Below are 17,086 nucleotides of genomic sequence, written 5' to 3'. Positions count from 1 at the left end.
GGAAAACAAACAATCTACCCAATGCAACTTGGCCTGAGATCTTGAGCCAAATTGTAGAGTGATTAGTGGCTAGATTTGCAAATATGCAGCTGCTGTGATGACCAATTAGAAAAAGTGTACAAGAAGATAAGGGAATTTCTATTGCATAAAGACTGTGGCAGGGATGCACATGCACATAGTATGCGACAAGTCAGGCTTACCGTGAGTGTAGTGGCCAGGACGACGTGTGTTATCCTGCCCTTTACGATGAGCCTGACATACTCGGGTTTCTCTTCATATCGTACAAGTCTTTCGCCTTTTACTAAAGACTTCCGTGGAGAGGAACACTATTGAGTTCAACTTATTTTTGGCAGGCTTAGCCTTGTAGCTGAGCCTCTCTATTATGTGGAAAACAAACAACCTACCCAATGCAACTTGGCCTGAGATCTAGAGCCAAATTGTAGAGTGATTAGTGGCTAGATTTGCAAATATGCAGCTGCTGTGATGACCAATTAGAAAAAGTGTACAAGAAGATAAGGGAATTTCTATTGCATAAAGACTGTGGCAGGGATGCACATGCACATAGTGTGCGACAAGTCAGGCTTACCGTGAGTGTAGTGGCCAGGACGACGTGTGTTATCCTGCCCTTTACGATGAGCCTGACATACTCGGGTTTCTCTTCATATCGTACAAGTCTTTCGCCTTTTACTAAAGACTTCCGTGGAGAGGAACACTATTGAGTTCAACTTATTTTTGGCAGGCTTAGCCTTGTAGCTGAGCCTCTCTATTATGTGGAAAACAAACAATCTACCCAATGCAACTTGGCCTGAGATCTTGAGCCAAATTGTAGAGTGATTAGTGGCTAGATTTGCAAATATGCAGCTGCTGTGATGACCAATTAGAAAAAGTGTACAAGAAGATAAGGGAATTTCTATTGCATAAAGACTGTGGCAGGGATGCACATGCACATAGTATGCGACAAGTCAGGCTTACCGTGAGTGTAGTGGCCAGGACGACGTGTGTTATCCTGCCCTTTACGATGAGCCTGACATACTCGGGTTTCTCTTCATATCGTACAAGTCTTTCGCCTTTTACTAAAGACTTCCGTGGAGAGGAACACTATTGAGTTCAACTTATTTTTGGCAGGCTTAGCCTTGTAGCTGAGCCTCTCTATTATGTGGAAAACAAACAATCTACCCAATGCAACTTGGCCTGAGATCTTGAGCCAAATTGTAGAGTGATTAGTGGCTAGATTTGCAAATATGCAGCTGCTGTGATGACCAATTAGAAAACGTGTACAAGAAGATAACGGAATTTCTGTTGCATAAAGACTGTGGCAGGGATGCACATGCACATAGTGTGCGACAAGTCAGGCTTGCCGTGAGTGTAGTGGCCAGGACGACGTGTGTTATCCTGCCCTTTACGATGAGCCTGACATACTCGGGTTTCTCTTCATATCGTACAAGTCTTTCGCCTTTTACTAAAGACTTCCGTGGAGAGGAACACTATTGAGTTCAACTTATTTTTGGCAGGCTTAGCCTTGTAGCTGAGCCTCTCTATTATGTGGAAAACAAACAATCTACCCAATGCAACTTGGCCTGAGACCTTGAGCCAAATTGTAGAGTGATTAGTGGCTAGATTTGCAAATATGCAGCTGCTGTGATGACCAATTAGAAAAAGTGTACAAGAAGATAAGGGAATTTCTATTGCATAAAGACTGTGGCAGGGATGCACATGCACATAGTGTGCGACAAGTCAGGCTTACCGTGAGTGTAGTGGCCAGGACGACGTGTGTTATCCTGCCCTTTACGATGAGCCTGACATACTCGGGTTTCTCTTCATATCGTACAAGTCTTTCGCCTTTTACTAAAGACTTCCGTGGAGAGGAACACTATTGAGTTCAACTTATTTTTGGCAGGCTTAGCCTTGTAGCTGAGCCTCTCTATTATGTGGAAAACAAACAATCTACCCAATGCAACTTGGCCTGAGATCTTGAGCCAAATTGTAGAGTGATTAGTGGCTAGATTTGCAAATATGCAGCTGCTGTGATGACCAATTAGAAAAAGTGTACAAGAAGATAAGGGAATTTCTATTGCATAAAGACTGTGGCAGGGATGCACATGCACATAGTATGCGACAAGTCAGGCTTACCGTGAGTGTAGTGGCCAGGACGACGTGTGTTATCCTGCCCTTTACGATGAGCCTGACATACTCGGGTTTCTCTTCATATCGTACAAGTCTTTCGCCTTTTACTAAAGACTTCCGTGGAGAGGAACACTATTGAGTTCAACTTATTTTTGGCAGGCTTAGCCTTGTAGCTGAGCCTCTCTATTATGTGGAAAACAAACAATCTACCCAATGCAACTTGGCCTGAGATCTTGAGCCAAATTGTGGAGTGATTAGTGGCTAGATTTGCAAATATGCAGCTGCTGTGATGACCAATTAGAAAACGTGTACAAGAAGATAACGGAATTTCTATTGCATAAAGACTGTGGCAGGGATGCACATGCACATAGTGTGCGACAAGTCAGGCTTGCCGTGAGTGTAGTGGCCAGGACGACGTGTGTTATCCTGCCCTTTACGATGAGCCTGACATACTCGGGTTTCTCTTCATATCGTACAAGTCTTTCGCCTTTTACTAAAGACTTCCGTGGAGAGGAACACTATTGAGTTCAACTTATTTTTGGCAGGGTTAGCCTTGTAGCTGAGCCTCTCTATTATGTGGAAAACAAACAATCTACCCAATGCAACTTGGCCTGAGACCTTGAGCCAAATTGTAGAGTGATTAGTGGCTAGATTTGCAAATATGCAGCTGCTGTGATGACCAATTAGAAAACGTGTACAAGAAGATAACGGAATTTCTATTGCATAAAGACTGTGGCAGGGATGCACATGCACATAGTGTGCGACAAGTCAGGCTTACCGTGAGTGTAGTGGCCAGGACGACGTGTGTTATCCTGCCCTTTACGATGAGCCTGACATACTCGGGTTTCTCTTCATATCGTACAAGTCTTTCGCCTTTTACTAAAGACTTCCGTGGAGAGGAACACTATTGAGTTCAACTTATTTTTGGCAGGCTTAGCCTTGTAGCTGAGCCTCTCTATTATGTGGAAAACAAACAATCTACCCAATGCAACTTGGCCTGAGATCTTGAGCCAAATTGTAGAGTGGTTAGTGGCTAGATTTGCAAATATGCAGCTGCTGTGATGACCAATTAGAAAAAGTGTACAAGAAGATAAGGGAATTTCTATTGCATAAAGACTGTGGCAGGGATGCACATGCACATAGTGTGCGACAAGTCAGGCTTACCGTGAGTGTAGTGGCCAGGACGACGTGTGTTATCCTGCCCTTTACGATGAGCCTGACATACTCGGGTTTCTCTTCATATCGTACAAGTCTTTCGCCTTTTACTAAAGACTTCCGTGGAGAGGAACACTATTGAGTTCAACTTATTTTTGGCAGGCTTAGCCTTGTAGCTGAGCCTCTCTATTATGTGGAAAACAAACAATCTACCCAATGCAACTTGGCCTGAGATCTTGAGCCAAATTGTAGAGTGATTAGTGGCTAGATTTGCAAATATGCAGCTGCTGTGATGACCAATTAGAAAACGTGTACAAGAAGATAACGGAATTTCTATTGCATAAAGACTGTGGCAGGGATGCACATGCACATAGTGTGCGACAAGTCAGGCTTGCCGTGAGTGTAGTGGCCAGGACGACGTGTGTTATCCTGCCCTTTACGATGAGCCTGACATACTCGGGTTTCTCTTCATATCGTACAAGTCTTTCGCCTTTTACTAAAGACTTCCGTGGAGAGGAACACTATTGAGTTCAACTTATTTTTGGCAGGCTTAGCCTTGTAGCTGAGCCTCTCTATTATGTGGAAAACAAACAATCTACCCAATGCAACTTGGCCTGAGATCTTGAGCCAAATTGTAGAGTGGTTAGTGGCTAGATTTGCAAATATGCAGCTGCTGTGATGACCAATTAGAAAACGTGTACAAGAAGATAACGGAATTTCTATTGCATAAAGACTGTGGCAGGGATGCACATGCACATAGTGTGCGACAAGTCAGGCTTGCCGTGAGTGTAGTGGCCAGGACGACGTGTGTTATCCTGCCCTTTACGATGAGCCTGACATACTCGGGTTTCTCTTCATATCGTACAAGTCTTTCGCCTTTTACTAAAGACTTCCGTGGAGAGGAACACTATTGAGTTCCAACTTATTTTTGGCAGGCTTAGCCTTGTAGCTGAGCCTCTCTATTATGTGGAAAACAAACAATCTACCCAATGCAACTTGGCCTGAGATCTTGAGCCAAATTGTAGAGTGATTAGTGGCTAGATTTGCAAATATGCAGCTGCTGTGATGACCAATTAGAAAAAGTGTACAAGAAGATAAGGGAATTTCTATTGCATAAAGACTGTGGCAGGGATGCACATGCACATAGTGTGCGACAAGTCAGGCTTACCGTGAGTGTAGTGGCCAGGACGACGTGTGTTATCCTGCCCTTTACGATGAGCCTGACATACTCGGGTTTCTCTTCATATCGTACAAGTCTTTCGCCTTTTACTAAAGACTTCCGTGGAGAGGAACACTATTGAGTTCAACTTATTTTTGGCAGGCTTAGCCTTGTAGCTGAGCCTCTCTATTATGTGGAAAACAAACAACCTACCCAATGCAACTTGGCCTGAGATCTTGAGCCAAATTGTAGAGTGATTAGTGGCTAGATTTGCAAATATGCAGCTGCTGTGATGACCAATTAGAAAAAGTGTACAAGAAGATAAGGGAATTTCTATTGCATAAAGACTGTGGCAGGGATGCACATGCACATAGTGTGCGACAAGTCAGGCTTACCGTGAGTGTAGTGGCCAGGACGACGTGTGTTATCCTGCCCTTTACGATGAGCCTGACATACTCGGGTTTCTCTTCATATCGTACAAGTCTTTCGCCTTTTACTAAAGACTTCCGTGGAGAGGAACACTATTGAGTTCAACTTATTTTTGGCAGGCTTAGCCTTGTAGCTGAGCCTCTCTATTATGTGGAAAACAAACAATCTACCCAATGCAACTTGGCCTGAGATCTTGAGCCAAATTGTAGAGTGGTTAGTGGCTAGATTTGCAAATATGCAGCTGCTGTGATGACCAATTAGAAAACGTGTACAAGAAGATAACGGAATTTCTATTGCATAAAGACTGTGGCAGGGATGCACATGCACATAGTGTGCGACAAGTCAGGCTTGCCGTGAGTGTAGTGGCCAGGACGACGTGTGTTATCCTGCCCTTTACGATGAGCCTGACATACTCGGGTTTCTCTTCATATCGTACAAGTCTTTCGCCTTTTACTAAAGACTTCCGTGGAGAGGAACACTATTGAGTTCAACTTATTTTTGGCAGGCTTAGCCTTGTAGCTGAGCCTCTCTATTATGTGGAAAACAAACAATCTACCCAATGCAACTTGGCCTGAGATCTTGAGCCAAATTGTAGAGTGATTAGTGGCTAGATTTGCAAATATGCAGCTGCTGTGATGACCAATTAGAAAAAGTGTACAAGAAGATAAGGGAATTTCTATTGCATAAAGACTGTGGCAGGGATGCACATGCACATAGTATGCGACAAGTCAGGCTTACCGTGAGTGTAGTGGCCAGGACGACGTGTGTTATCCTGCCCTTTACGATGAGCCTGACATACTCGGGTTTCTCTTCATATCGTACAAGTCTTTCGCCTTTTACTAAAGACTTCCGTGGAGAGGAACACTATTGAGTTCAACTTATTTTTGGCAGGCTTAGCCTTGTAGCTGAGCCTCTCTATTATGTGGAAAACAAACAATCTACCCAATGCAACTTGGCCTGAGATCTTGAGCCAAATTGTAGAGTGATTAGTGGCTAGATTTGCAAATATGCAGCTGCTGTGATGACCAATTAGAAAAAGTGTACAAGAAGATAAGGGAATTTCTATTGCATAAAGACTGTGGCAGGGATGCACATGCACATAGTGTGCGACAAGTCAGGCTTGCCGTGAGTGTAGTGGCCAGGACGACGTGTGTTATCCTGCCCTTTACGATGAGCCTGACATACTCGGGTTTCTCTTCATATCGTACAAGTCTTTCGCCTTTTACTAAAGACTTCCGTGGAGAGGAACACTATTGAGTTCAACTTATTTTTGGCAGGCTTAGCCTTGTAGCTGAGCCTCTCTATTATGTGGAAAACAAACAATCTACCCAATGCAACTTGGCCTGAGATCTTGAGCCAAATTGTAGAGTGGTTAGTGGCTAGATTTGCAAATATGCAGCTGCTGTGATGACCAATTAGAAAACGTGTACAAGAAGATAACGGAATTTCTATTGCATAAAGACTGTGGCAGGGATGCACATGCACATAGTGTGCGACAAGTCAGGCTTGCCGTGAGTGTAGTGGCCAGGACGACGTGTGTTATCCTGCCCTTTACGATGAGCCTGACATACTCGGGTTTCTCTTCATATCGTACAAGTCTTTCGCCTTTTACTAAAGACTTCCGTGGAGAGGAACACTATTGAGTTCCAACTTATTTTTGGCAGGCTTAGCCTTGTAGCTGAGCCTCTCTATTATGTGGAAAACAAACAATCTACCCAATGCAACTTGGCCTGAGATCTTGAGCCAAATTGTAGAGTGATTAGTGGCTAGATTTGCAAATATGCAGCTGCTGTGATGACCAATTAGAAAAAGTGTACAAGAAGATAAGGGAATTTCTATTGCATAAAGACTGTGGCAGGGATGCACATGCACATAGTGTGCGACAAGTCAGGCTTACCGTGAGTGTAGTGGCCAGGACGACGTGTGTTATCCTGCCCTTTACGATGAGCCTGACATACTCGGGTTTCTCTTCATATCGTACAAGTCTTTCGCCTTTTACTAAAGACTTCCGTGGAGAGGAACACTATTGAGTTCAACTTATTTTTGGCAGGCTTAGCCTTGTAGCTGAGCCTCTCTATTATGTGGAAAACAAACAATCTACCCAATGCAACTTGGCCTGAGATCTTGAGCCAAATTGTAGAGTGATTAGTGGCTAGATTTGCAAATATGCAGCTGCTGTGATGACCAATTAGAAAAAGTGTACAAGAAGATAAGGGAATTTCTATTGCATAAAGACTGTGGCAGGGATGCACATGCACATAGTATGCGACAAGTCAGGCTTACCGTGAGTGTAGTGGCCAGGACGACGTGTGTTATCCTGCCCTTTACGATGAGCCTGACATACTCGGGTTTCTCTTCATATCGTACAAGTCTTTCGCCTTTTACTAAAGACTTCCGTGGAGAGGAACACTATTGAGTTCAACTTATTTTTGGCAGGCTTAGCCTTGTAGCTGAGCCTCTCTATTATGTGGAAAACAAACAACCTACCCAATGCAACTTGGCCTGAGATCTTGAGCCAAATTGTAGAGTGATTAGTGGCTAGATTTGCAAATATGCAGCTGCTGTGATGACCAATTAGAAAAAGTGTACAAGAAGATAAGGGAATTTCTATTGCATAAAGACTGTGGCAGGGATGCACATGCACATAGTGTGCGACAAGTCAGGCTTACCGTGAGTGTAGTGGCCAGGACGACGTGTGTTATCCTGCCCTTTACGATGAGCCTGACATACTCGGGTTTCTCTTCATATCGTACAAGTCTTTCGCCTTTTACTAAAGACTTCCGTGGAGAGGAACACTATTGAGTTCAACTTATTTTTGGCAGGCTTAGCCTTGTAGCTGAGCCTCTCTATTATGTGGAAAACAAACAATCTACCCAATGCAACTTGGCCTGAGATCTTGAGCCAAATTGTAGAGTGATTAGTGGCTAGATTTGCAAATATGCAGCTGCTGTGATGACCAATTAGAAAAAGTGTACAAGAAGATAAGGGAATTTCTATTGCATAAAGACTGTGGCAGGGATGCACATGCACATAGTATGCGACAAGTCAGGCTTACCGTGAGTGTAGTGGCCAGGACGACGTGTGTTATCCTGCCCTTTACGATGAGCCTGACATACTCGGGTTTCTCTTCATATCGTACAAGTCTTTCGCCTTTTACTAAAGACTTCCGTGGAGAGGAACACTATTGAGTTCAACTTATTTTTGGCAGGCTTAGCCTTGTAGCTGAGCCTCTCTATTATGTGGAAAACAAACAATCTACCCAATGCAACTTGGCCTGAGATCTTGAGCCAAATTGTAGAGTGATTAGTGGCTAGATTTGCAAATATGCAGCTGCTGTGATGACCAATTAGAAAACGTGTACAAGAAGATAACGGAATTTCTGTTGCATAAAGACTGTGGCAGGGATGCACATGCACATAGTGTGCGACAAGTCAGGCTTGCCGTGAGTGTAGTGGCCAGGACGACGTGTGTTATCCTGCCCTTTACGATGAGCCTGACATACTCGGGTTTCTCTTCATATCGTACAAGTCTTTCGCCTTTTACTAAAGACTTCCGTGGAGAGGAACACTATTGAGTTCAACTTATTTTTGGCAGGCTTAGCCTTGTAGCTGAGCCTCTCTATTATGTGGAAAACAAACAATCTACCCAATGCAACTTGGCCTGAGACCTTGAGCCAAATTGTAGAGTGATTAGTGGCTAGATTTGCAAATATGCAGCTGCTGTGATGACCAATTAGAAAAAGTGTACAAGAAGATAAGGGAATTTCTATTGCATAAAGACTGTGGCAGGGATGCACATGCACATAGTGTGCGACAAGTCAGGCTTACCGTGAGTGTAGTGGCCAGGACGACGTGTGTTATCCTGCCCTTTACGATGAGCCTGACATACTCGGGTTTCTCTTCATATCGTACAAGTCTTTCGCCTTTTACTAAAGACTTCCGTGGAGAGGAACACTATTGAGTTCAACTTATTTTTGGCAGGCTTAGCCTTGTAGCTGAGCCTCTCTATTATGTGGAAAACAAACAATCTACCCAATGCAACTTGGCCTGAGATCTTGAGCCAAATTGTAGAGTGATTAGTGGCTAGATTTGCAAATATGCAGCTGCTGTGATGACCAATTAGAAAAAGTGTACAAGAAGATAAGGGAATTTCTATTGCATAAAGACTGTGGCAGGGATGCACATGCACATAGTATGCGACAAGTCAGGCTTACCGTGAGTGTAGTGGCCAGGACGACGTGTGTTATCCTGCCCTTTACGATGAGCCTGACATACTCGGGTTTCTCTTCATATCGTACAAGTCTTTCGCCTTTTACTAAAGACTTCCGTGGAGAGGAACACTATTGAGTTCAACTTATTTTTGGCAGGCTTAGCCTTGTAGCTGAGCCTCTCTATTATGTGGAAAACAAACAATCTACCCAATGCAACTTGGCCTGAGATCTTGAGCCAAATTGTGGAGTGATTAGTGGCTAGATTTGCAAATATGCAGCTGCTGTGATGACCAATTAGAAAACGTGTACAAGAAGATAACGGAATTTCTATTGCATAAAGACTGTGGCAGGGATGCACATGCACATAGTGTGCGACAAGTCAGGCTTGCCGTGAGTGTAGTGGCCAGGACGACGTGTGTTATCCTGCCCTTTACGATGAGCCTGACATACTCGGGTTTCTCTTCATATCGTACAAGTCTTTCGCCTTTTACTAAAGACTTCCGTGGAGAGGAACACTATTGAGTTCAACTTATTTTTGGCAGGCTTAGCCTTGTAGCTGAGCCTCTCTATTATGTGGAAAACAAACAATCTACCCAATGCAACTTGGCCTGAGATCTTGAGCCAAATTGTAGAGTGATTAGTGGCTAGATTTGCAAATATGCAGCTGCTGTGATGACCAATTAGAAAAAGTGTACAAGAAGATAAGGGAATTTCTATTGCATAAAGACTGTGGCAGGGATGCACATGCACATAGTATGCGACAAGTCAGGCTTACCGTGAGTGTAGTGGCCAGGACGACGTGTGTTATCCTGCCCTTTACCATGAGCCTGACATACTCGGGTTTCTCTTCATATCGTACAAGTCTTTCGCCTTTTACTAAAGACTTCCGTGGAGAGGAACACTATTGAGTTCAACTTATTTTTGGCAGGCTTAGCCTTGTAGCTGAGCCTCTCTATTATGTGGAAAACAAACAATCTACCCAATGCAACTTGGCCTGAGATCTTGAGCCAAATTGTAGAGTGATTAGTGGCTAGATTTGCAAATATGCAGCTGCTGTGATGACCAATTAGAAAAAGTGTACAAGAAGATAAGGGAATTTCTATTGCATAAAGACTGTGGCAGGGATGCACATGCACATAGTGTGCGACAAGTCAGGCTTACCGTGAGTGTAGTGGCCAGGACGACGTGTGTTATCCTGCCCTTTACGATGAGCCTGACATACTCGGGTTTCTCTTCATATCGTACAAGTCTTTCGCCTTTTACTAAAGACTTCCGTGGAGAGGAACACTATTGAGTTCAACTTATTTTTGGCAGGCTTAGCCTTGTAGCTGAGCCTCTCTATTATGTGGAAAACAAACAATCTACCCAATGCAACTTGGCCTGAGATCTTGAGCCAAATTGTAGAGTGATTAGTGGCTAGATTTGCAAATATGCAGCTGCTGTGATGACCAATTAGAAAACGTGTACAAGAAGATAACGGAATTTCTATTGCATAAAGACTGTGGCAGGGATGCACATGCACATAGTGTGCGACAAGTCAGGCTTGCCGTGAGTGTAGTGGCCAGGACGACGTGTGTTATCCTGCCCTTTACGATGAGCCTGACATACTCGGGTTTCTCTTCATATCGTACAAGTCTTTCGCCTTTTACTAAAGACTTCCGTGGAGAGGAACACTATTGAGTTCAACTTATTTTTGGCAGGCTTAGCCTTGTAGCTGAGCCTCTCTATTATGTGGAAAACAAACAATCTACCCAATGCAACTTGGCCTGAGATCTTGAGCCAAATTGTGGAGTGATTAGTGGCTAGATTTGCAAATATGCAGCTGCTGTGATGACCAATTAGAAAAAGTGTACAAGAAGATAAGGGAATTTCTATTGCATAAAGACTGTGGCAGGGATGCACATGCACATAGTGTGCGACAAGTCAGGCTTACCGTGAGTGTAGTGGCCAGGACGGCGTGTGTTATCCTGCCCTTTACGATGAGCCTGACATACTCGGGTTTCTCTTCATATCGTACAAGTCTTTCGCCTTTTACTAAAGACTTCCGTGGAGAGGAACACTATTGAGTTCAACTTATTTTTGGCAGGCTTAGCCTTGTAGCTGAGCCTCTCTATTATGTGGAAAACAAACAATCTACCCAATGCAACTTGGCCTGAGATCTTGAGCCAAATTGTAGAGTGTTTAGTGGCTAGATTTGCAAATATGCAGCTGCTGTGATGACCAATTAGAAAAAGTGTACAAGAAGATAAGGGAATTTCTATTGCATAAAGACTGTGGCAGGGATGCACATGCACATAGTGTGCGACAAGTCAGGCTTACCGTGAGTGTAGTGGCCAGGACGACGTGTGTTATCCTGCCCTTTACGATGAGCCTGACATACTCGGGTTTCTCTTCATATCGTACAAGTCTTTCGCCTTTTACTAAAGACTTCCGTGGAGAGGAACACTATTGAGTTCAACTTATTTTTGGCAGGCTTAGCCTTGTAGCTGAGCCTCTCTATTATGTGGAAAACAAACAATCTACCCAATGCAACTTGGCCTGAGATCTTGAGCCAAATTGTAGAGTGATTAGTGGCTAGATTTGCAAATATGCAGCTGCTGTGATGACCAATTAGAAAACGTGTACAAGAAGATAACGGAATTTCTATTGCATAAAGACTGTGGCAGGGATGCACATGCACATAGTGTGCGACAAGTCAGGCTTGCCGTGAGTGTAGTGGCCAGGACGACGTGTGTTATCCTGCCCTTTACGATGAGCCTGACATACTCGGGTTTCTCTTCATATCGTACAAGTCTTTCGCCTTTTACTAAAGACTTCCGTGGAGAGGAACACTATTGAGTTCAACTTATTTTTGGCAGGCTTAGCCTTGTAGCTGAGCCTCTCTATTATGTGGAAAACAAACAATCTACCCAATGCAACTTGGCCTGAGATCTTGAGCCAAATTGTGGAGTGATTAGTGGCTAGATTTGCAAATATGCAGCTGCTGTGATGACCAATTAGAAAAAGTGTACAAGAAGATAAGGGAATTTCTATTGCATAAAGACTGTGGCAGGGATGCACATGCACATAGTATGCGACAAGTCAGGCTTACCGTGAGTGTAGTGGCCAGGACGACGTGTGTTATCCTGCCCTTTACGATGAGCCTGACATACTCGGGTTTCTCTTCATATCGTACAAGTCTTTCGCCTTTTACTAAAGACTTCCGTGGAGAGGAACACTATTGAGTTCAACTTATTTTTGGCAGGCTTAGCCTTGTAGCTGAGCCTCTCTATTATGTGGAAAACAAACAACCTACCCAATGCAACTTGGCCTGAGATCTTGAGCCAAATTGTAGAGTGATTAGTGGCTAGATTTGCAAATATGCAGCTGCTGTGATGACCAATTAGAAAAAGTGTACAAGAAGATAAGGGAATTTCTATTGCATAAAGACTGTGGCAGGGATGCACATGCACATAGTGTGCGACAAGTCAGGCTTACCGTGAGTGTAGTGGCCAGGACGACGTGTGTTATCCTGCCCTTTACGATGAGCCTGACATACTCGGGTTTCTCTTCATATCGTACAAGTCTTTCGCCTTTTACTAAAGACTTCCGTGGAGAGGAACACTATTGAGTTCAACTTATTTTTGGCAGGCTTAGCCTTGTAGCTGAGCCTCTCTATTATGTGGAAAACAAACAATCTACCCAATGCAACTTGGCCTGAGATCTTGAGCCAAATTGTAGAGTGGTTAGTGGCTAGATTTGCAAATATGCAGCTGCTGTGATGACCAATTAGAAAACGTGTACAAGAAGATAACGGAATTTCTATTGCATAAAGACTGTGGCAGGGATGCACATGCACATAGTGTGCGACAAGTCAGGCTTGCCGTGAGTGTAGTGGCCAGGACGACGTGTGTTATCCTGCCCTTTACGATGAGCCTGACATACTCGGGTTTCTCTTCATATCGTACAAGTCTTTCGCCTTTTACTAAAGACTTCCGTGGAGAGGAACACTATTGAGTTCAACTTATTTTTGGCAGGCTTAGCCTTGTAGCTGAGCCTCTCTATTATGTGGAAAACAAACAATCTACCCAATGCAACTTGGCCTGAGATCTTGAGCCAAATTGTAGAGTGATTAGTGGCTAGATTTGCAAATATGCAGCTGCTGTGATGACCAATTAGAAAACGTGTACAAGAAGATAACGGAATTTCTATTGCATAAAGACTGTGGCAGGGATGCACATGCACATAGTGTGCGACAAGTCAGGCTTGCCGTGAGTGTAGTGGCCAGGACGACGTGTGTTATCCTGCCCTTTACGATGAGCCTGACATACTCGGGTTTCTCTTCATATCGTACAAGTCTTTCGCCTTTTACTAAAGACTTCCGTGGAGAGGAACACTATTGAGTTCAACTTATTTTTGGCAGGCTTAGCCTTGTAGCTGAGCCTCTCTATTATGTGGAAAACAAACAATCTACCCAATGCAACTTGGCCTGAGATCTTGAGCCAAATTGTAGAGTGATTAGTGGCTAGATTTGCAAATATGCAGCTGCTGTGATGACCAATTAGAAAAAGTGTACAAGAAGATAAGGGAATTTCTATTGCATAAAGACTGTGGCAGGGATGCACATGCACATAGTATGCGACAAGTCAGGCTTACCGTGAGTGTAGTGGCCAGGACGACGTGTGTTATCCTGCCCTTTACGATGAGCCTGACATACTCGGGTTTCTCTTCATATCGTACAAGTCTTTCGCCTTTTACTAAAGACTTCCGTGGAGAGGAACACTATTGAGTTCAACTTATTTTTGGCAGGCTTAGCCTTGTAGCTGAGCCTCTCTATTATGTGGAAAACAAACAATCTACCCAATGCAACTTGGCCTGAGATCTTGAGCCAAATTGTAGAGTGATTAGTGGCTAGATTTGCAAATATGCAGCTGCTGTGATGACCAATTAGAAAAAGTGTACAAGAAGATAAGGGAATTTCTATTGCATAAAGACTGTGGCAGGGATGCACATGCACATAGTGTGCGACAAGTCAGGCTTGCCGTGAGTGTAGTGGCCAGGACGACGTGTGTTATCCTGCCCTTTACGATGAGCCTGACATACTCGGGTTTCTCTTCATATCGTACAAGTCTTTCGCCTTTTACTAAAGACTTCCGTGGAGAGGAACACTATTGAGTTCAACTTATTTTTGGCAGGCTTAGCCTTGTAGCTGAGCCTCTCTATTATGTGGAAAACAAACAATCTACCCAATGCAACTTGGCCTGAGATCTTGAGCCAAATTGTAGAGTGGTTAGTGGCTAGATTTGCAAATATGCAGCTGCTGTGATGACCAATTAGAAAACGTGTACAAGAAGATAACGGAATTTCTATTGCATAAAGACTGTGGCAGGGATGCACATGCACATAGTGTGCGACAAGTCAGGCTTGCCGTGAGTGTAGTGGCCAGGACGACGTGTGTTATCCTGCCCTTTACGATGAGCCTGACATACTCGGGTTTCTCTTCATATCGTACAAGTCTTTCGCCTTTTACTAAAGACTTCCGTGGAGAGGAACACTATTGAGTTCAACTTATTTTTGGCAGGCTTAGCCTTGTAGCTGAGCCTCTCTATTATGTGGAAAACAAACAATCTACCCAATGCAACTTGGCCTGAGATCTTGAGCCAAATTGTAGAGTGATTAGTGGCTAGATTTGCAAATATGCAGCTGCTGTGATGACCAATTAGAAAAAGTGTACAAGAAGATAAGGGAATTTCTATTGCATAAAGACTGTGGCAGGGATGCACATGCACATAGTATGCGACAAGTCAGGCTTACCGTGAGTGTAGTGGCCAGGACGACGTGTGTTATCCTGCCCTTTACGATGAGCCTGACATACTCGGGTTTCTCTTCATATCGTACAAGTCTTTCGCCTTTTACTAAAGACTTCCGTGGAGAGGAACACTATTGAGTTCAACTTATTTTTGGCAGGCTTAGCCTTGTAGCTGAGCCTCTCTATTATGTGGAAAACAAACAATCTACCCAATGCAACTTGGCCTGAGATCTTGAGCCAAATTGTAGAGTGATTAGTGGCTAGATTTGCAAATATGCAGCTGCTGTGATGACCAATTAGAAAAAGTGTACAAGAAGATAAGGGAATTTCTATTGCATAAAGACTGTGGCAGGGATGCACATGCACATAGTGTGCGACAAGTCAGGCTTGCCGTGAGTGTAGTGGCCAGGACGACGTGTGTTATCCTGCCCTTTACGATGAGCCTGACATACTCGGGTTTCTCTTCATATCGTACAAGTCTTTCGCCTTTTACTAAAGACTTCCGTGGAGAGGAACACTATTGAGTTCAACTTATTTTTGGCAGGCTTAGCCTTGTAGCTGAGCCTCTCTATTATGTGGAAAACAAACAATCTACCCAATGCAACTTGGCCTGAGATCTTGAGCCAAATTGTAGAGTGGTTAGTGGCTAGATTTGCAAATATGCAGCTGCTGTGATGACCAATTAGAAAACGTGTACAAGAAGATAACGGAATTTCTATTGCATAAAGACTGTGGCAGGGATGCACATGCACATAGTGTGCGACAAGTCAGGCTTGCCGTGAGTGTAGTGGCCAGGACGACGTGTGTTATCCTGCCCTTTACGATGAGCCTGACATACTCGGGTTTCTCTTCATATCGTACAAGTCTTTCGCCTTTTACTAAAGACTTCCGTGGAGAGGAACACTATTGAGTTCCAACTTATTTTTGGCAGGCTTAGCCTTGTAGCTGAGCCTCTCTATTATGTGGAAAACAAACAATCTACCCAATGCAACTTGGCCTGAGATCTTGAGCCAAATTGTAGAGTGATTAGTGGCTAGATTTGCAAATATGCAGCTGCTGTGATGACCAATTAGAAAAAGTGTACAAGAAGATAAGGGAATTTCTATTGCATAAAGACTGTAGCAGGGATGCACATGCACATAGTGTGCGACAAGTCAGGCTTACCGTGAGTGTAGTGGCCAGGACGACGTGTGTTATCCTGCCCTTTACGATGAGCCTGACATACTCGGGTTTCTCTTCATATCGTACAAGTCTTTCGCCTTTTACTAAAGACTTCCGTGGAGAGGAACACTATTGAGTTCAACTTATTTTTGGCAGGCTTAGCCTTGTAGCTGAGCCTCTCTATTATGTGGAAAACAAACAATCTACCCAATGCAACTTGGCCTGAGATCTTGAGCCAAATTGTAGAGTGATTAGTGGCTAGATTTGCAAATATGCAGCTGCTGTGATGACCAATTAGAAAAAGTGTACAAGAAGATAAGGGAATTTCTATTGCATAAAGACTGTGGCAGGGATGCACATGCACATAGTGTGCGACAAGTCAGGCTTGCCGTGAGTGTAGTGGCCAGGACGACGTGTGTTATCCTGCCCTTTACGATGAGCCTGACATACTCGGGTTTCTCTTCATATCGTACAAGTCTTTCGCCTTTTACTAAAGACTTCCGTGGAGAGGAACACTATTGAGTTCAACTTATTTTTGGCAGGCTTAGCCTTGTAGCTGAGCCTCTCTATTATGTGGAAAACAAACAATCTACCCAATGCAACTTGGCCTGAGATCTTGAGCCAAATTGTAGAGTGGTTAGTGGCTAGATTTGCAAATATGCAGCTGCTGTGATGACCAATTAGAAAACGTGTACAAGAAGATAACGGAATTTCTATTGCATAAAGACTGTGGCAGGGATGCACATGCACATAGTGTGCGACAAGTCAGGCTTGCCGTGAGTGTAGTGGCCAGGACGACGTGTGTTATCCTGCCCTTTACGATGAGCCTGACATACTCGGGTTTCTCTTCATATCGTACAAGTCTTTCGCCTTTTACTAAAGACTTCCGTGGAGAGGAACACTATTGAGTTCCAACTTATTTTTGGCAGGCTTAGCCTTGTAGCTGAGCCTCTCTATTATGTGGAAAACAAACAATCTACCCAATGCAACTTGGCCTGAGATCTTGAGCCAAATTGTAGAGTGATTAGTGGCTAGATTTGCAAATATGCAGCTGCTGTGA

At 43.8% G+C, this 17,086-nt stretch overlaps 44 non-coding genes across 44 annotated transcripts; all 44 read left to right on the top strand.

The window, feature by feature from the left end:
- The first annotated feature begins 257 nt into the window (after positions 1 to 257).
- On the top strand, positions 258 to 374 carry LOC136180576 (U5 spliceosomal RNA). Its single transcript, XR_010667199.1, has one exon. It is a non-coding gene; the product is annotated as a U5 spliceosomal RNA (small nuclear RNA).
- Positions 375 to 643: 269 nt separating this feature from the next.
- LOC136180575 (U5 spliceosomal RNA) lies at positions 644 to 760 on the top strand. The gene has a single exon (XR_010667198.1). It is a non-coding gene; the product is annotated as a U5 spliceosomal RNA (small nuclear RNA).
- Positions 761 to 1,029: 269 nt separating this feature from the next.
- LOC136180574 (U5 spliceosomal RNA) lies at positions 1,030 to 1,146 on the top strand. The gene has a single exon (XR_010667197.1). It is a non-coding gene; the product is annotated as a U5 spliceosomal RNA (small nuclear RNA).
- Positions 1,147 to 1,415: 269 nt separating this feature from the next.
- LOC136180573 (U5 spliceosomal RNA) lies at positions 1,416 to 1,532 on the top strand. The gene has a single exon (XR_010667195.1). It is a non-coding gene; the product is annotated as a U5 spliceosomal RNA (small nuclear RNA).
- Positions 1,533 to 1,801: 269 nt separating this feature from the next.
- LOC136180572 (U5 spliceosomal RNA) lies at positions 1,802 to 1,918 on the top strand. Its single transcript, XR_010667194.1, has one exon. It is a non-coding gene; the product is annotated as a U5 spliceosomal RNA (small nuclear RNA).
- Positions 1,919 to 2,187: 269 nt separating this feature from the next.
- Positions 2,188 to 2,304, top strand: LOC136180571 (U5 spliceosomal RNA). Its single transcript, XR_010667193.1, has one exon. It is a non-coding gene; the product is annotated as a U5 spliceosomal RNA (small nuclear RNA).
- A 269-nt stretch (positions 2,305 to 2,573) lies between these two features.
- LOC136180783 (U5 spliceosomal RNA) lies at positions 2,574 to 2,687 on the top strand. Its single transcript, XR_010667407.1, has one exon. It is a non-coding gene; the product is annotated as a U5 spliceosomal RNA (small nuclear RNA).
- Positions 2,688 to 2,959: 272 nt separating this feature from the next.
- LOC136180570 (U5 spliceosomal RNA) lies at positions 2,960 to 3,076 on the top strand. Its single transcript, XR_010667192.1, has one exon. It is a non-coding gene; the product is annotated as a U5 spliceosomal RNA (small nuclear RNA).
- A 269-nt stretch (positions 3,077 to 3,345) lies between these two features.
- On the top strand, positions 3,346 to 3,462 carry LOC136180568 (U5 spliceosomal RNA). The gene has a single exon (XR_010667191.1). It is a non-coding gene; the product is annotated as a U5 spliceosomal RNA (small nuclear RNA).
- A 269-nt stretch (positions 3,463 to 3,731) lies between these two features.
- Positions 3,732 to 3,848, top strand: LOC136180567 (U5 spliceosomal RNA). The gene has a single exon (XR_010667190.1). It is a non-coding gene; the product is annotated as a U5 spliceosomal RNA (small nuclear RNA).
- A 269-nt stretch (positions 3,849 to 4,117) lies between these two features.
- On the top strand, positions 4,118 to 4,235 carry LOC136180689 (U5 spliceosomal RNA). Its single transcript, XR_010667313.1, has one exon. It is a non-coding gene; the product is annotated as a U5 spliceosomal RNA (small nuclear RNA).
- Positions 4,236 to 4,504: 269 nt separating this feature from the next.
- Positions 4,505 to 4,621, top strand: LOC136180566 (U5 spliceosomal RNA). Its single transcript, XR_010667189.1, has one exon. It is a non-coding gene; the product is annotated as a U5 spliceosomal RNA (small nuclear RNA).
- A 269-nt stretch (positions 4,622 to 4,890) lies between these two features.
- On the top strand, positions 4,891 to 5,007 carry LOC136180565 (U5 spliceosomal RNA). The gene has a single exon (XR_010667188.1). It is a non-coding gene; the product is annotated as a U5 spliceosomal RNA (small nuclear RNA).
- Positions 5,008 to 5,276: 269 nt separating this feature from the next.
- On the top strand, positions 5,277 to 5,393 carry LOC136180564 (U5 spliceosomal RNA). Its single transcript, XR_010667187.1, has one exon. It is a non-coding gene; the product is annotated as a U5 spliceosomal RNA (small nuclear RNA).
- A 269-nt stretch (positions 5,394 to 5,662) lies between these two features.
- On the top strand, positions 5,663 to 5,779 carry LOC136180563 (U5 spliceosomal RNA). The gene has a single exon (XR_010667186.1). It is a non-coding gene; the product is annotated as a U5 spliceosomal RNA (small nuclear RNA).
- Positions 5,780 to 6,048: 269 nt separating this feature from the next.
- Positions 6,049 to 6,165, top strand: LOC136180562 (U5 spliceosomal RNA). The gene has a single exon (XR_010667185.1). It is a non-coding gene; the product is annotated as a U5 spliceosomal RNA (small nuclear RNA).
- A 269-nt stretch (positions 6,166 to 6,434) lies between these two features.
- On the top strand, positions 6,435 to 6,552 carry LOC136180678 (U5 spliceosomal RNA). Its single transcript, XR_010667302.1, has one exon. It is a non-coding gene; the product is annotated as a U5 spliceosomal RNA (small nuclear RNA).
- A 269-nt stretch (positions 6,553 to 6,821) lies between these two features.
- LOC136180561 (U5 spliceosomal RNA) lies at positions 6,822 to 6,938 on the top strand. Its single transcript, XR_010667184.1, has one exon. It is a non-coding gene; the product is annotated as a U5 spliceosomal RNA (small nuclear RNA).
- Positions 6,939 to 7,207: 269 nt separating this feature from the next.
- LOC136180560 (U5 spliceosomal RNA) lies at positions 7,208 to 7,324 on the top strand. Its single transcript, XR_010667183.1, has one exon. It is a non-coding gene; the product is annotated as a U5 spliceosomal RNA (small nuclear RNA).
- Positions 7,325 to 7,593: 269 nt separating this feature from the next.
- On the top strand, positions 7,594 to 7,710 carry LOC136180559 (U5 spliceosomal RNA). The gene has a single exon (XR_010667182.1). It is a non-coding gene; the product is annotated as a U5 spliceosomal RNA (small nuclear RNA).
- A 269-nt stretch (positions 7,711 to 7,979) lies between these two features.
- On the top strand, positions 7,980 to 8,096 carry LOC136180558 (U5 spliceosomal RNA). The gene has a single exon (XR_010667181.1). It is a non-coding gene; the product is annotated as a U5 spliceosomal RNA (small nuclear RNA).
- A 269-nt stretch (positions 8,097 to 8,365) lies between these two features.
- On the top strand, positions 8,366 to 8,482 carry LOC114921568 (U5 spliceosomal RNA). Its single transcript, XR_003809873.2, has one exon. It is a non-coding gene; the product is annotated as a U5 spliceosomal RNA (small nuclear RNA).
- A 269-nt stretch (positions 8,483 to 8,751) lies between these two features.
- On the top strand, positions 8,752 to 8,868 carry LOC114921569 (U5 spliceosomal RNA). The gene has a single exon (XR_003809874.2). It is a non-coding gene; the product is annotated as a U5 spliceosomal RNA (small nuclear RNA).
- Positions 8,869 to 9,137: 269 nt separating this feature from the next.
- Positions 9,138 to 9,254, top strand: LOC114921570 (U5 spliceosomal RNA). Its single transcript, XR_003809875.2, has one exon. It is a non-coding gene; the product is annotated as a U5 spliceosomal RNA (small nuclear RNA).
- A 269-nt stretch (positions 9,255 to 9,523) lies between these two features.
- Positions 9,524 to 9,640, top strand: LOC114921571 (U5 spliceosomal RNA). Its single transcript, XR_003809876.2, has one exon. It is a non-coding gene; the product is annotated as a U5 spliceosomal RNA (small nuclear RNA).
- A 269-nt stretch (positions 9,641 to 9,909) lies between these two features.
- LOC114921573 (U5 spliceosomal RNA) lies at positions 9,910 to 10,026 on the top strand. Its single transcript, XR_003809878.2, has one exon. It is a non-coding gene; the product is annotated as a U5 spliceosomal RNA (small nuclear RNA).
- Positions 10,027 to 10,295: 269 nt separating this feature from the next.
- LOC114921608 (U5 spliceosomal RNA) lies at positions 10,296 to 10,412 on the top strand. The gene has a single exon (XR_003809914.1). It is a non-coding gene; the product is annotated as a U5 spliceosomal RNA (small nuclear RNA).
- Positions 10,413 to 10,681: 269 nt separating this feature from the next.
- Positions 10,682 to 10,798, top strand: LOC114921574 (U5 spliceosomal RNA). The gene has a single exon (XR_003809879.2). It is a non-coding gene; the product is annotated as a U5 spliceosomal RNA (small nuclear RNA).
- A 269-nt stretch (positions 10,799 to 11,067) lies between these two features.
- Positions 11,068 to 11,184, top strand: LOC114921619 (U5 spliceosomal RNA). The gene has a single exon (XR_003809925.1). It is a non-coding gene; the product is annotated as a U5 spliceosomal RNA (small nuclear RNA).
- Positions 11,185 to 11,453: 269 nt separating this feature from the next.
- Positions 11,454 to 11,570, top strand: LOC114921575 (U5 spliceosomal RNA). Its single transcript, XR_003809881.2, has one exon. It is a non-coding gene; the product is annotated as a U5 spliceosomal RNA (small nuclear RNA).
- Positions 11,571 to 11,839: 269 nt separating this feature from the next.
- Positions 11,840 to 11,956, top strand: LOC114921576 (U5 spliceosomal RNA). The gene has a single exon (XR_003809882.2). It is a non-coding gene; the product is annotated as a U5 spliceosomal RNA (small nuclear RNA).
- A 269-nt stretch (positions 11,957 to 12,225) lies between these two features.
- Positions 12,226 to 12,342, top strand: LOC114921577 (U5 spliceosomal RNA). The gene has a single exon (XR_003809883.2). It is a non-coding gene; the product is annotated as a U5 spliceosomal RNA (small nuclear RNA).
- A 269-nt stretch (positions 12,343 to 12,611) lies between these two features.
- On the top strand, positions 12,612 to 12,728 carry LOC114921578 (U5 spliceosomal RNA). Its single transcript, XR_003809884.2, has one exon. It is a non-coding gene; the product is annotated as a U5 spliceosomal RNA (small nuclear RNA).
- A 269-nt stretch (positions 12,729 to 12,997) lies between these two features.
- LOC114921579 (U5 spliceosomal RNA) lies at positions 12,998 to 13,114 on the top strand. The gene has a single exon (XR_003809885.2). It is a non-coding gene; the product is annotated as a U5 spliceosomal RNA (small nuclear RNA).
- Positions 13,115 to 13,383: 269 nt separating this feature from the next.
- Positions 13,384 to 13,500, top strand: LOC114921580 (U5 spliceosomal RNA). Its single transcript, XR_003809886.2, has one exon. It is a non-coding gene; the product is annotated as a U5 spliceosomal RNA (small nuclear RNA).
- A 269-nt stretch (positions 13,501 to 13,769) lies between these two features.
- LOC114921581 (U5 spliceosomal RNA) lies at positions 13,770 to 13,886 on the top strand. Its single transcript, XR_003809887.2, has one exon. It is a non-coding gene; the product is annotated as a U5 spliceosomal RNA (small nuclear RNA).
- A 269-nt stretch (positions 13,887 to 14,155) lies between these two features.
- LOC114921582 (U5 spliceosomal RNA) lies at positions 14,156 to 14,272 on the top strand. The gene has a single exon (XR_003809888.2). It is a non-coding gene; the product is annotated as a U5 spliceosomal RNA (small nuclear RNA).
- A 269-nt stretch (positions 14,273 to 14,541) lies between these two features.
- Positions 14,542 to 14,658, top strand: LOC114921584 (U5 spliceosomal RNA). The gene has a single exon (XR_003809890.2). It is a non-coding gene; the product is annotated as a U5 spliceosomal RNA (small nuclear RNA).
- A 269-nt stretch (positions 14,659 to 14,927) lies between these two features.
- LOC114921585 (U5 spliceosomal RNA) lies at positions 14,928 to 15,044 on the top strand. The gene has a single exon (XR_003809891.2). It is a non-coding gene; the product is annotated as a U5 spliceosomal RNA (small nuclear RNA).
- Positions 15,045 to 15,313: 269 nt separating this feature from the next.
- Positions 15,314 to 15,430, top strand: LOC114921586 (U5 spliceosomal RNA). The gene has a single exon (XR_003809892.2). It is a non-coding gene; the product is annotated as a U5 spliceosomal RNA (small nuclear RNA).
- A 269-nt stretch (positions 15,431 to 15,699) lies between these two features.
- On the top strand, positions 15,700 to 15,817 carry LOC114921630 (U5 spliceosomal RNA). Its single transcript, XR_003809936.2, has one exon. It is a non-coding gene; the product is annotated as a U5 spliceosomal RNA (small nuclear RNA).
- A 269-nt stretch (positions 15,818 to 16,086) lies between these two features.
- Positions 16,087 to 16,203, top strand: LOC114921591 (U5 spliceosomal RNA). The gene has a single exon (XR_003809897.2). It is a non-coding gene; the product is annotated as a U5 spliceosomal RNA (small nuclear RNA).
- A 269-nt stretch (positions 16,204 to 16,472) lies between these two features.
- LOC114921641 (U5 spliceosomal RNA) lies at positions 16,473 to 16,589 on the top strand. Its single transcript, XR_003809947.1, has one exon. It is a non-coding gene; the product is annotated as a U5 spliceosomal RNA (small nuclear RNA).
- A 269-nt stretch (positions 16,590 to 16,858) lies between these two features.
- Positions 16,859 to 16,976, top strand: LOC114921587 (U5 spliceosomal RNA). Its single transcript, XR_003809893.2, has one exon. It is a non-coding gene; the product is annotated as a U5 spliceosomal RNA (small nuclear RNA).
- Positions 16,977 to 17,086: the final 110 nt, after the last annotated feature.

The sequence above is a fragment of the Labrus bergylta genome, chromosome 11 (genome assembly GCF_963930695.1).
Source record: "Labrus bergylta chromosome 11, fLabBer1.1, whole genome shotgun sequence".
Classification (NCBI taxonomy): domain Eukaryota; kingdom Metazoa; phylum Chordata; class Actinopteri; order Labriformes; family Labridae; genus Labrus; species Labrus bergylta.
Note: the sequence above shows the minus strand (reverse complement) of the source record. Positions and strands in the feature narration are given on the sequence as shown.